The sequence below is a fragment of the Penaeus vannamei genome, chromosome 13, assembly GCF_042767895.1.
Source record: "Penaeus vannamei isolate JL-2024 chromosome 13, ASM4276789v1, whole genome shotgun sequence".
Taxonomy (NCBI): domain Eukaryota; kingdom Metazoa; phylum Arthropoda; class Malacostraca; order Decapoda; family Penaeidae; genus Penaeus; species Penaeus vannamei.
The window spans coordinates 34,343,112-34,350,611 of record NC_091561.1 but is presented as its reverse complement, the minus strand read 5'-3'; positions in this window follow the sequence as shown (position 1 = coordinate 34,350,611).

Sequence of the window (7,500 nt, the reverse complement as noted above, 5' to 3'; positions counted from 1 at the left end):
CCAAACCCGAGGCAACGAGGCCTTTCTGCTCCGTGTTCGGCTTTATATTGGAGATATACACACATAGAGATAAACAGGCACATTTAGATGCACACACATATGTAGATACGTACACGGAAATAGGTACATACACAGGTATTATCCATTTACACAAACTGATAAACACACACGTACACACACACACATTCACGGACACGCACACACAGACACACACGCACACGCACACAGACGCACACACGCACACACGCACACGCGCACGCACGCACACGCACACGCACGCACGCACACGCACACGCACTCGTACACGCACTCGTACACGCACTCGTACACGCACTCGTACACGCACTCGTACACGCACTCGTACACGCACACGCACACGCACACGCACACGCACACGCACACGCACACACACACACACACACACACACACACACACACACACACACACACACACACACAAAATGATAATAAAAGATATGCCTGCTGAACTCTCGTAACACGGAAACGCGACTTTGATAGGATACTGTAGTTTTCCCTCTTTCACGGATATAACGTTATTCAAAAACTTCTCTGCAGACATCCTAACTTGGCCCCATTTGTAGTCTTGGAGGCTCTCTATTTCGGAGTTAACTCTAGTCCTTTGCAGCAGATTTTTTTTGGTCTATTTCTCTTCATGATAAGGGCTGTGCCTTGGTCTTTAAGACACTCGCGTTGCTGCGTGGCATGTGGCTTATCTCTAGGTCCTAGGCATGACCTAGTTCTATTCAGGCATGTCTCTGCTTCCTCCAATATACGGTCTTTTGCCCTGCGTATTTCTCTTTCTAAACTTCCCTGCCGCCCACCCGGGACAGGCCCTTTTACTTCCCAGAAACAAATTCGAACTTAATGGAAGGCTTCCTCTGCCGGCCGAATGCAAATTTTCTCTCCCTCTTTCCCAAACACAGCTCATCCTCGTAGAATACAGATCGTAAGATGGCACAGTTAACTCTACACAATTTCTTCGGAGGTCTTTGATTTCCCATCCTTGTCTTTTCGCGCCATCTATCTCTGTCGGCGGCGCTACTTCAAACCTGGAACATCATTTATCTACCAGCTCCTTCCTCGAGTACGCTCACCTTGCACTTTGACCTCTCAGCAACCCCTGCCGCTCCGTTATTGCTTGGTGCCTCATGTCGCTTCAGCATTTGGCATTATATTCGATGGAAGACCTATTAATAATGTCATCATCTCCATCACTTCTGCTCTGATACATTTTGGATATAAGGGGATGTTGCGTGTACATGACCACAGTTTACCGCAGTCTGTTCATGCTTCATGGAAAGCCTAAGTAGACTCGTATCTCACTCTCTAGTCCAGTCGACTTACAAGACGCTTTTGTATCAATTTGGTCTGGTCGGGGAGCATTTTATTCAGTGTAAATGAAATCGACGATGGGAAGGAAATTGAACGAAACTTAAGGCAACACCAAGAGAATCTGAACTAGATTGATACTACATAAATCAAGGAGGAAACATTTGCTCAAACAAGCAGAGGAACATGGGTGAAGTGTATTGATGGCACGCCCGGTTAATTGATAGGAAGTGCTGCTCCACCCGGTACGTAGGTTTGCTTGGAAGGATATTGCTTCTTCCTTACTCTGTGTTTAGGGCTGGATTCATAAATCAGCCGTCTTCTTCTTTTTTCTTCGTTTTTTTTGCCAGGTCTCGTCTCACGAGTTCCAGTTTAATATCTCAGATCCTTAGTCGTAAATCATCCACTCTTACTCCCAGGCTTAAACGGAGTGGAGAGGGGGGAGGGAGGGGGAGGAAGAAGAAGAGGTGACATAGGAAGGAGAAGAAGAGAAAGGAGTTGGGAGGACGAGGATGAACGACGGCGACGGCGACGGCGACGGCGACGGCGACGGCGACGGCGACGGCGAAGGCGAAGGCGAAGGCGAAGGCGACGGCGACGGCGAAGGCGAAGGCGAAGGCGAAGGCGAAGGCGAAGGCGAAGGCGAAGGCGAAGGCGAAGGCGAAGGCGAAGGCGAAGGCGAAGGCGAAGGCGAAGGCGAAGGCGAAGGCGAAGGCGAAGGCGAAGGCGAAGGCGAAGGCGAAGGCGAAGGCGAAGGCGAAGGCGAAGGCGAAGGCGAAGAAGACGAAGAAGAAGAAGAAGAAGAAGAAAAGAAGGGAAATAAAGATTAGGAGGAGGTGGAGAGAGAGAAGTACTGCCCATTGTTCTCCAGAATCCGTCCCTGCCAGGAACGTGAAGGGTGTTCGCCGAGTGGCGCCGTGTGCGTGACGCAACGTTATCCAACGCCGTATAAATGCCTGGCCGAGACAGACACAGCTGCGGCAACCTGAAGAAAGGCCGCTTTTGGAGGCACAGTCGCAGGTCTCGCAGTTGACCTTTCTAACGCTTTATGATAATAATCGATTTCCCATAATGAGGCGCGTGACAGGGCCCATCATCACTCCCCGGTCGCCGTTGCTTGTGCACACACACACGCACGCATGGACGCACGCACACAAACCCACACGGGCGCGCACACACACACCACACCACACCACACCACACCACACCACACCACACCACACCACACCACACACACACACACACACACACACACACACACACACACACACACACACACACACACACACACACACACACACACACACACACACACACACACACACACACACACACACACACACACACACACACACACACACACACACACACACACACACACACACACACTCTCTCTCACTCTCTCTCTCTGTCTGCCTGTTTGTTTTCTCTCTCTCTCTCTCTCTGTCTACCTGTATGCTCTCTCTCTCTCTCTTTCTCTCTCTCTCTCTCTCTCTCTCTCTCTCTCTCTCTCTCTCTCTCTCTCTCTCTCTCTCTCTCTCTCTGTCTACCTGCCTGCCTGCCAAAACCATTATTTTGATGGTTTATAGTTGGGACCGTTTGATCCATACTCATTACTCATTGCAATTACTTCTGTTGCTGACAGTAAATGCTATATCAAGATCATGGCGGGGAGCATCGCACACATGTTGGCAGTTATGAAGAAAAAAAGGAATTAGACGGCTACAGAAGAGAACCGTTCTCTCGAGCATGCTAATAGACACCGTCATTGCGTGATCTCAGCGCTTCCGCAAAAATCGAATTCGCGAGACACCGACTGTCAGAGGACGACCCCTTTTTGCCTTATCGGAATATGTGAGGCAGCGCTGATTCCTCGTGGCAATCTTAGCTTTTCTGCCTCCGTGTGTGTAACCATGAAGGGGCTTGAAGCGTCTTAGCCGACTCATTGTTAAGGAAGCGACTTATCGTGTTTCGCTAATGGTCGATGGGATGTGCGCTGCTTGGGGAGCGTTTGTTAGTGTAATGTGTAATAGATCTGATACAGCTGTATAATATTATCATGGTGTGGTGTGTAGAATATTGCAATGATTACTGTCATAATGTGGATGGCTCGTCAGTATTTTCAGTATGATACTATTGGCTTTTGTTAACTGTGGTAAGTATAAAAAGAAACAGAATAACGGGGTGAAGTAAGCAATTTCTGCAAAAGCACGGTACTGCAGTCCTCAAAAGGCCCCCCAAAAAGAAATTGTTCACGCGTACGCTTTTACCCCACGCCAAGCCGAGTCCTGACCCAGTGCATGCGGGACTGGCAGTGTCAAAATATTTATCTTCCCTTTCACTCACATAATGGAGCACGTCTTATCGGCGCTTATCTGTCACGAAGGGGACGCGCGCCTTTCTATCTGCGGAAGGAAAAGTGTGCACCATTCCGGACGTATGATGATGTGCCGTGGCATTGTTTATGTGGGGCAAGGCGACCGCGGAGGCACCCTACCTCGGGGCTCCGTATTGATCCACTCGCTCGCGGCATACAAGAACACTGCGAATTACTTATCGTAGATAGCTTTATACTGATCCGTTGATGGATACGCGGATAAAAGAAAATGGGAGGAAGGATATTCCTTTTTTGGGGAGTGGGGAGCGGTACGGTCATCTGCTATAGTTTTATGGGTTTGCTCTCTGGATCGATCTGTCTGTCTATCTCTCACTCGTTCACTCACTCACTCATGCACTTTTCTCCCTCCCTCCCTTCATGTTTTTCTTTTTCTCCTCCTCCTCCTTTTTCTTCTTTTCTCCCCCTCCTCCTCCTCCTTATTCTTATTCTCCTCCGCCTTCTTTTTCTTCTTTTTCTCCTCTTCCTCCCTCCTCAACCTCCTTCTCCTCCTCCACCTCCACTTCCACCCCCTCCTCCTCCTCCACCTCCATCACCACCACCTCCACCTCCATCACCTCCACCTCCATCACCTCCACCTCCATCACCTCCACCTCCACCTCTACCTCCACCACCTCCTCCTCCTGCTCTCACCCTTCCTCTTCCTGTATTTAAAAATATCTATCCATTCATCTTTCTCTCCGTATCTTTCTAATTTTCTCGCCAAATAGGACTTTGAGATACGTTATCTTATGTTGCACGGAAAATATATACCTTCACGTCTTATTAAAATGGTTTCTTTTTCGCCCACAGGTATGTTTGGGGACGGATATCATGGTGCAAAGGTTGGTTTGTCTGATTTTTGGTTTGTACTTTCGTTCTCCTTCGCATTTAAGTATATTTTGAAGTGAGGGTAGAGTCGGAAAATAAATTGGTAGCAGCTGCAGAATCAGCGTTGGTATTAGTAGTAGAGCTGCAGTAGTAATGTTAGTATTGATAATGTTCATATAGTAACGACTGTGAGTCTGTGTTGGTGCTGATGAAAATGAAAATGAAATGATCATTTTATTTTTTTTTTTTCATTTTTAGTGCCAAATTCCCTGATATTGCTGCTGTTATTATTATTGTTGTTGCTGTTATTTATATGATTTTTATTACTACGGTTCAGGATTGGCATGATAATCAAACGATTTTGAGTAAGGGATTTTAGACCGTTTTGATTAGAAAAATAGATAATCTATTAAATCAAAATGGTATTGCATTTATTTTCAATAAGTTACAGAAAATGAAATTTATTTTGTGTACTAGATATCACAAATATATTTGATACAGTGCAGGTTGAAATACAAAGTCAAAGCACAGGAACGGTAGAGGATTTGTTCTTGGCTGTTGGGATGTGTCTTTTACTAGATCTCTTGTTAAGTTTTGGACCCACCCAGTCAGATATTAGACACCGTCTAGATAATTAGAAAGCATCAGTCCTTGTCACTGTTTTCGAATACTTTACCAAAATATGTCATCAGCCTTATTTTTCTTGCTTTCTATGTCATTATTTACACTATGATTAAAATGATGTAGCTATTGATTTTATATATTAAATGGATTTCTTTTGTTGTATCGTGAAATCATAAGTATTATTTTGTTTTTGGTGTGTTCATGTAGCTGTAATTAAATTGGAATCATTGTGTATTTCATAGTAAAGCCGCACGCAGGTCCCTAAAATTCTGTGCTTTTTTCAACAATGATGCTTATTAGTTCCATCAAATCTGGGGTTCCACTACTGTTATATAAATTTAGAAATATACTTCATGTGGGATGATCACCCTTTTGCCCAGATGCAAGAGTGTTAGCTGGGAAACAAGGCGAACCAGATCTGAAGTGCCCCATGTCCAGATCCAGCTTCTTCTTGTTTTCCTCTTATTATTAGTAGTATTATTTTCCTCTTATTATTATTAGTATTATTTTCCTCTTCTTCTTCTTCTTCTTCTGGCGAAAGTGAGTATCTCTAAGCTATGCTTGCTTTGTAAGTTTATTGAATATGAAGTTATAGTTAAAAATCAATTGAAAACACCTTGAAGCCAGCCTAGATGCCCTTTACCTGGGTGTGTAATTATAATGTAACCAAAACGTGATGTCGGGTGGTCGGGGATTGATAGGGCGGAGTAATAGATAATGGGCTTAATTAAGGTCATCTCAGTAAGGTCAATGACAGTAAAAAAGTAAGAAAATGTAAACTTCGATTATCACATGTACTTATAGACCTCAAGAAAAACAAAATAAGACCAGAAGTTAAGGGTAATTATCGTCTATTATATACACAGTATGACCATAAACATGCTATGTACACAATGATGTAGGTATATTTGACTGTATATAAAAGGAAATAATCAATTGTGGTGAAATAATCCAGGTATATTTATAAAAATCGATTTTAAGTTTTTGGTTAACCTTGTTACAATATCCCTCGTCTGTAATAAAAAAAAAAACGTATCATCGGAAAGAAAATGATTTATATATTTGTTCTGGAACCAGTATGATTAAGAATGATGAACAGGCAACACGACCCAGATGTTCTAACTCGACGCGACCCTTTTCCAACACCGTGGCACCGATGCTTACCGTGTTGTTGGAATGGCGGAGAGTCAGATGGACTTAAAGAGGGATGGTTATTCCCTGGAGAAAAAGAGGCAAATGAGAAGGGAAGAGAAAGAGAGAAGAGGAGAGGGAGGAAAAGATGAAGACCGCCACGACAACGACGGCTACGAAAAGTCAAGATTTCACTTGACTGAACGAGCCTCAAAAAAACGAGCCGCCAGCACGCCTAAAAGGTGTAACAGCATGCTTAAGTGTAGCGTGGGAAGTCTCCAGGAAACACGACACGGGAAAGAACAGATAATCCCGGGAACTTGTCCAAGGATTTCGCCGAGAGGAATCCCTTTTTGCTCGACGACGCCCATCTCGAAGCCGGTGCGGGAGAATGTCCTCGTGGGCGGTCGGTGGCAGTGGCTTGAGCTCGGGCGGGTATGGTAGGGGCGGTCGGGGTTTGACTCTTAGCGTCTGTTTGTTTTGCTTCGTCCTGAATTGAGGGATTTAGATGTAGCAACTTCTGGTTTTGTTTGGGTCACGTAGGCTTATTAAGTGGATCATGCAGCGGTGATTTGATTATTTGGGGGGCGTGCTGCAGTGATTTTGTAGTTTTTTAGCGATGGTAGTTTGGTTTATTTAGGCAGTATTGGAGCATATCCACTATATCTGTTCCGTGCATTCATGATAATGAATGGCTGGGGTCCTTATTGACAGCTATATTGTAGATCACAGTCACTAGCATACACTACGCATCCAGACAGACACCATATTCTAAATTCTGTAATTGAAAAACCTTTAAGGAAGGCCTGTGGTGAGCCAGCATTAGCAGGTAAAGACTGTCGATATAGTTGCTCCCATGAGCATTTTGTCCCGTCTTCATATTATCTATTTAGGCTTACCATTATTAACTGACTCTTGCCAGTTCATGGTAATGTTGAATATGTCTTACCCAATGCAAACCGTAATGTACTGACTATTTGGCACAAGATTTGGTATCATTAGTTCATATTTTTCAAAAATAGATCTTTCCCACTTGAAAACAATGCTGTCTTTGACTTCGTCTAGAGTGTTTGTGCTGAAGTTTTAAGATGATTGATTTTTATCGCAATGCCTGACATCATCGAACAAAACAGTAGTAAGTGATTGCGACATTAATAATGCGTTTGAACCTATCAGTCTCGAGTATGGAA